The sequence below is a fragment of the Culex quinquefasciatus genome, chromosome 3, assembly GCF_015732765.1.
Source record: "Culex quinquefasciatus strain JHB chromosome 3, VPISU_Cqui_1.0_pri_paternal, whole genome shotgun sequence".
Lineage (NCBI taxonomy): Eukaryota > Metazoa > Arthropoda > Insecta > Diptera > Culicidae > Culex > Culex quinquefasciatus.
Window position 1 is genome coordinate 21,979,406 of NC_051863.1, and position 7,082 is coordinate 21,986,487.

Here is a 7,082-nt window from a genome sequence, read left to right on the forward strand (position 1 = left end):
ACTATCTTCACCCCGGTCATAAATTCATTAAAGGATCCCTCGCTCATGGCATCTTTACGACGCTGGTTGGTGCACAAATTCGAGCCATAAAGATGCGATTATTGTAATGTGACTGCATTTTAATAGCGATATTCTCCACACCACCGGGCAGTGCAGCGCGGAGCCGAGAATTTTAATTTACATTAATCGAAAATGCCTCCCCGCAAACCCAGGAATGCCTTCTTGGGCGCCAAATTGACGTCAGCTTGTCCGATACGGGTTCACCTCTACCGCGGGATCATACAAATTGCTTCATTTCCCGACGACGACGACGACGGCGCCTTATGTGAGGGCAGGGCAATTTCCGCCTATTTCGCTTGTAGTTGAGGCGTTTAAGCTCGGTTTAAGCCCATCGCACGACGACGACGACGAGTCGGGGTTTCGCGCGGGAAGCTTGTCATCATTATGCATAATATGTTTGTTGGGTCATTTAGCACTTAAATAGTACAGCAGTGATCTATCGAGCGTGGAGCGCGATTACGATTTGTAGGACTACCCCTCGTTGAGTACAAATGATCCGGCCCGGGAAATGGTTTCCTTTTTCCGCGAAAGGATGGAAGTTGAGATTTGAGGTGTAACTTTTGTGAAATTGAGTTATTTTGGAGAAAGAATATTTTTATACTTTCCCATAATTTCACTGCCAGCCAGCGAGTATATTGGATTAGTTGGGCAGTTTTGGTTTTCAAAATGTTTAAGATTTTCTTAAAAGAATTCTTAAAAATTTACAAAGAATAGTTTTAAGCAATTTCCAGCGATCTTAGGCTCCTGACTAATGCTGACAAAACAGAAATTTAATTAATCCATAACAACACGTAACAGCGAGTGTGATTCCCTTTTCCAATGTTATGAATTTCTCACGACCTTAGACGCGGGGTTCTTCGAACGAGATCTCGGGCGCATAAAACCGGTTCGGTGCAGTTTTATCAAAGTTTATTCAGAAACTTTTTTTTCTCAACTAAGTTACTTGCAAGATTATGATTATGTTTAGATTGTATTACCAAACGATTATTCTATTGAACTTAAAATGCCTGTCTGAGCTCGTCTTTTTATTGATTCAGGATTTTTTTTCAATTTTAAGAAATTCAGCAAAAAACGCTTACAATTGCTATAACTTCGAATCAAACCTTAGTTTAATCATTTTAACTATATTTGCATTCCCAAGGCTATCATTTGCAGGGTGACCACTCAAATTTCATTTTGAAATCCCAGACTTTTTCCCGACTTTTTCAGAAACTCAAATAATAGGCATTTTTATCTAAAACATGATTTCAAACCAAAAAACTCAATATTTAATATCTACCATATTAAAAAAGTTCTTAATGAATTAAAAAAAAACTATTATCAATTCCAAAATTTTATGGGTTGGAAGAGAGACTTGTTTTATGTGACTTTGCCAATGATTAAAAAAATGTAATTTTTTTAAGGGTCAACTTTTGCTGAGTTTTTTACTTACATTTCCTATATTTTAAGTAAAAAGAACACAGAAAAAAAATCATGGTAATATTACATTTGGGAAGGGGTACATCTTTTATGTCAAAAAAAAGGTGTAATTTTACCTCTGGAAATGTGTAATTTTACCACGTTTCTGATGTAATGTCACTTTTTCAGTCTAAATTGTTGTAAAATTACATCATAAAAGAGGTAATATTCGACCTTCAAAAATTACAGCTTCCATATTTACATTATTTTTTTCTGTGAAGTATGCAGTTATTTTTCTAGTGTCCCAAACTATGCCTCTGCGTATTATTTTTTTTTACAATTTAAATGATAATGGTGCCATTTTATAGCAGAAAATGCGAAAAACAAGCAAAAAATTGCAAAAGTGACTGTAAAAAATTAGATAGGCAAAATGTAATGATAGGAGGTGGTAGAACAGGCCAAATACTACGGAAAACAAACATAAACTTTACAAGATAAATGCAGATTAAAATACTAAAAATGAAACAAGAAAAACATAAAACAAGAGAAGTAAAGTTTATCGTGAAACAAAGGTGGCTCAAAATGGCCTTCTGAACACGGGATAGCTAAAAACATTCAAAAAAAAAAAAATTGGCCAGTAGAGGGTTAACAATACTTATACTTTCAATGATTATTTTTTTAAGTGGAAATCGTATAGCTTTTGATACATCGTTTCAACCGGCAATGGCTAAAATTTAAAGATAACTAGATTTAAAAAAATATTTTTAATTTATGATTACTGTTATTATTTTTTTAAATAATTTAGACAAATATCTGGGATTATGTAAAAAGAAATGTTTGCCTAGTTCCCTTTTTCATATTGTTAATTTTGGTATAAATTTTTAAATCAATGTTGATTTATCTAGCTGTCAGTATTTGACTGTTTTATTTATGTATATTTATGTATCAATGAAAAATTCAGTTTGATGGGATCTTAACAAACTGATTTTTTTATTGATAAAAATATTAATGAATAAAGCATGTGAGCAATTCTCTACGAAATCGGTCTTTGATTTGCAAAAAAACACTATTTTTCTTTTTTTTTCTTTTTTGATATGTTTTAGAGGACATCAAATGCCAACTTTTCAGAAATTTCCAAGTTGTGCAAAAAATCTTTGAGCGATTTATGAATTTTTGAATCAATACTATTTTTTTTCAAAAAAATCGAAAAATTGCTCGCAAAAATTTTTCAACTTCATTTTTCGATTTAAAATCAAATTTGAAATCGAAAAGTACCTGAGCAAAATTTTGAAAAGGTGCACCGTTTCAAGTTTAATCCATTTTAAGGTGACTTTTTTGAAATAAGTCGCAGTTTTTCATTTTTTTAAATTAGTGCACATGTTTGCCCACTTTTGAAAAAAAAATATTTTCGAAAAGCTGAGAAAATTCTCTATATTTAGCATTTTTGAACTTTGTTGACACGACCCTTAGTTGCTGAGATATTGCCATGCAAAGGTTTAAAAACAGGAAAATTGATGTTTTCTAAGTCCCACCCAAACAACACACCATTTTCCAATGTCGATATCTCAGCAACTAATGATCCGATTTTCAATGTTAAAATATGAAACAGTCGTGAAATTTTTCGATCTATTCGAAAAAAACATTTTCAAAAATTTAAACCAAGACTAACATTTTAAAAGGGCGTTATATTAAATGTTTGGCTTTTTTGCGACCAATTTTTCGATTTTTTGAAAAAAAACAGTATTGATTTAAAAATTCATAACACGCTCAAAGATTTTTTGCTCAACCTGGAAATTTCTGAAAAGTTGGCATTTGATATCCTCTAAAACATATCAAAAAATAAAAAAAATTAAAATTGTGTTTTTTTGCAAATCAAGTTTGAGTGACAAAAAGTTAAATAAAAAATCACCAAAAAATTTTTTACCGTGCATATTTTTTTTCAGTGTAGTTCATTTCCATACCTACAACTTTGACGAAGACACCAAAATTCCTTCAAAAGATACAGATTTTAGAATTTTCATACATTATTTTTGTATGGCCAGCTGCCAAATTTGTATGGAAAATTATATGGACAAACTAATGATGCAAAATGGCTTCTTTGGGCATACCGAAGGCACCAAAAAAGTTTCAGTCGGATTTAAAAATACAAAAAAAAAAATCGAATGACCGAAATCTGAGAGAATTGTTCATGTTTTACCACTTTTTGTATGCAAAATGTTTGAAGAGAATTTTTTTTTAAACATATTTGCAATAACTTAAATCAAAATTTATTGGTTTTTTTTTGCTTCAATTTTCAAGATTTTTTTCATGTTTTTAAAACGTAAAAAAGTTTTTCCATTTTTTACATAGAACGAACAACAATTGGATTTTATTCGATAACTGAAAATCAAGGCTTTATTTATACACTGAAAAAAATGAGTTGCACTGCACTATAAAAGTTGAACAGTTTTCTTCCTGGTTCCCGGTGGCATTAACTCTGTTCACGTATACGCGAACTCATTTATTTTTTTCAGTGTAGTAATTTACCCATAATCCCATACTTTTCCGATTTCTCAACTTGAGTGGCCACCCTGCATTTGTTACTGAGCTATCAATATCACTAAACGCGTCCAAGACTACCCTGCCTCGAGAGCGATTACCCAACAACCCCCGTTAGTCAACGGCAAAGCGGCCTAAGCCTAATTGAAGGCAATCTCCAGTTGTGAGCAACTGGACTTAGAACCTACAGGAAGGGGACTTTTTTCTCTCTTCCCCGACAACGCAGATCTTGGAAAGTAAAAGTTTAGAATCCCACCACTTTCGAATGCTGCCGCGGAATTGCGGAACAGAAGGACTACCTACCCTTCAGAATCTGACACGATTTATGGTTCCGCGTGATGGGAATTCGAAATCGCCTTCCTACTTCAATGCGTGATACGGAGGACAGTCTCAGTCAGTCAGAAGTTATTATCGACAATTTGATGCAATTGAGCGGTGATCTAAGCCGGTTAATTGCTTTCTTCCGCGGTTATCAACATGAGAAAAAACTGTTTTAATTTGATGAACACAGCAAAAAAAAATCATGGTAATATTACATCTGGGAAGGGACACATCTTTAACGGGGCCTAAAAAGCGTTAATTTTACCTCTGATAAGGTGTAAATTTACTTCTGGCATATGCAATGCAAAAAAATGCAATTCCAAAAATATCATCAAACTTATGAGCAGTTCGCTACGAAATCGATCGTTTTTTTTTATTAATTTTATTTTTTGTATTTTTTAATCCGGCTGAAACTTTTTTGGTGCCTTCGGTATGGCCAAAGAAGCCATTTTGCATCATTAGTTTGTTCATATTATTTTTCGTACAAGTTTGGCAGCTGTCCATACAAAAATGATGTATGAAAATTCATAAATCTGTTTCTTTTGAAGAAATATTTTGATCGATTTGGTGTCTTGGACAAAGTTGTAGGTATGGATAAGGACTACACTGAAAAATATGAAACACGTCAAAAAAATTGGTGACTTTTAATTTTACTTTTGGTTACTAAAACTTGATTTGTAAAAAAAAAACGATAATTGCGGTGTTTGTGGGGACGGGCAGTTCTTTTTTTCTCCTTCTTCTTTTTTTCATTGATTTTTTTCGCGCGTTCGTTGGTCGAGTTTTTTTTTTGTGTTGTTCTCTTCTTATAGTTTTCACTAGAAACGGACCGATATTTTTGAGACTAGCAGGTCGTATTTCTGGATTAAGTCCTTTCTATATCACCGTTGATCGGAAGGCACGTCGACGAAGAATTTCTGGAGAATCACGGTCGAATTAATACTATATTTAAATCCCTAGATCTTTCCACAGCCGGCTGCCTAATGTTTTAAAATTTCAACCGATGAACAAATTGCTTATGGTCACATCACCTACCACAGTGAATCCTGACCTCATACCCATCTTACTAACCCCTCAAAACTCATGTGATACTTTGTCGGAGACGCAGTCGATTTAGCGGTCCCATCACTCAAGTATCGGACTAATATTCCCATCCACTTCCCCGTGTCTTACCACTGGTCGTGGCCGGCGTCGGTATATATATATATTTTTTTCATTTTCTGATATGTTTTAGAGCACATCAAATATCAACTTTTCAGAAATTTACAGAATGTGCAAAAAATCTTCGACCGAGTCATGAATTTTGGAATCCATACTGATTTAAAAAAATATATTGGTCGATTTTTTTTTTTTTTTGAAAATGGTCGCAATTATTCATTATTAAAATTAGTACCAATGTTTGCCTACTCTTGAAAAAAATGATTCCAATGAAAATTCCATTCCACTATTTTTAATGTCGATATCGATAGCAACTAATGGTACGATTTTCAATGTTAAAATATGAAACATTCGTGAAATTTTTCGATCTTTCCGAAAACAATATTTTCAAATTATACAAATTCAAATGGGCATAATATTGAATGTTTGATATAACTCGGTCGGAAATTTTTTGCCCATTCTGAAAATTTCTGAAAAGTTGGCATTTTATGTCCCCTAAAACATATTAGAATATGAAAAAAAAACTAAATTAGTATTTTTATGCAAATCTAGTTTTAGTGACAAAAAGTGTAATTAATAATCACCATTTTTTATCGTGCATCATTTTTTTCAGTGTAGTCCTTATCCATAGCTACAACTTTGCCCAAGGCACCAAATCGATCAAAAAGATCCTTCAAAAGATACAGATTTTGAATTTTCATACAATTGATGTTCACAGCAAAAAAGCAGTAATCCTGCTGCGTATAAAAGGCTTGACTGTAAAATAAATAATGCATGCTTTAAAATGAAATTTTATGTAATATTACACCCTGAAATATGCAGCCCATCAGTATGAAAAACCTACTTGACGAAATGTCAAGCTCAGTTTATCCTTTCCATTCTTCATGTGATGGCCGAGCGGGCTAAGACGCCAGTCCTTACTGTTGGTGCTGGGTTTGAATCCCGTCGGTTGCAACTGTTTTATGTGTTTAGAAAAAAAAACAAACAGGGCGACATAAAATATGAAAAATATTTGCAACGGACTTATTTTTTTTACAAACAAATCGATATTTTTCTGTGAAATTGCCCATTCTTTTTTAAATACCATGACTTCGAACTATTTTTTGAAAGTTTTCCATTCCTTAACACAAATCGCTGGTTCTCGGGCAAAACTCAACCAATCCTGACGATTCTTGTTTCCAGAGATTTGTAAGAATGTCTGGATGATCCTAAAATTTTGCAGAACTTGATTTGAACAAATCTGTAATTTCTGCGACCGAAAACATCGTTCCACATTTTTTAAAAAGACTGTCTCCGCGGAATTTTAGGCGAATTTTTTGTCGCAAAAATTACATATTTGATCAAATTGAGTTCTGCAAAGTTCTAGGACCATCTAGACATCCTAACAAATCATTGGAAAAATCGTCTTGATTGGGTGAGTTATGCCCGAGAACCATCGAGTTAATGTTACCGTTCCATCTTTTTTGGAGCCTTGGGCGTTGGAATGTTAAGGGAGCACAGCAACCAAGGAAGTTGTTGTCTTCTTATTTCAAAATTGTCGAATTTGTATTTAGACAGTAGTTTAGAGGATGAATCAAATTATATCTATAGTTCCCGTAGTTTTGAAGATA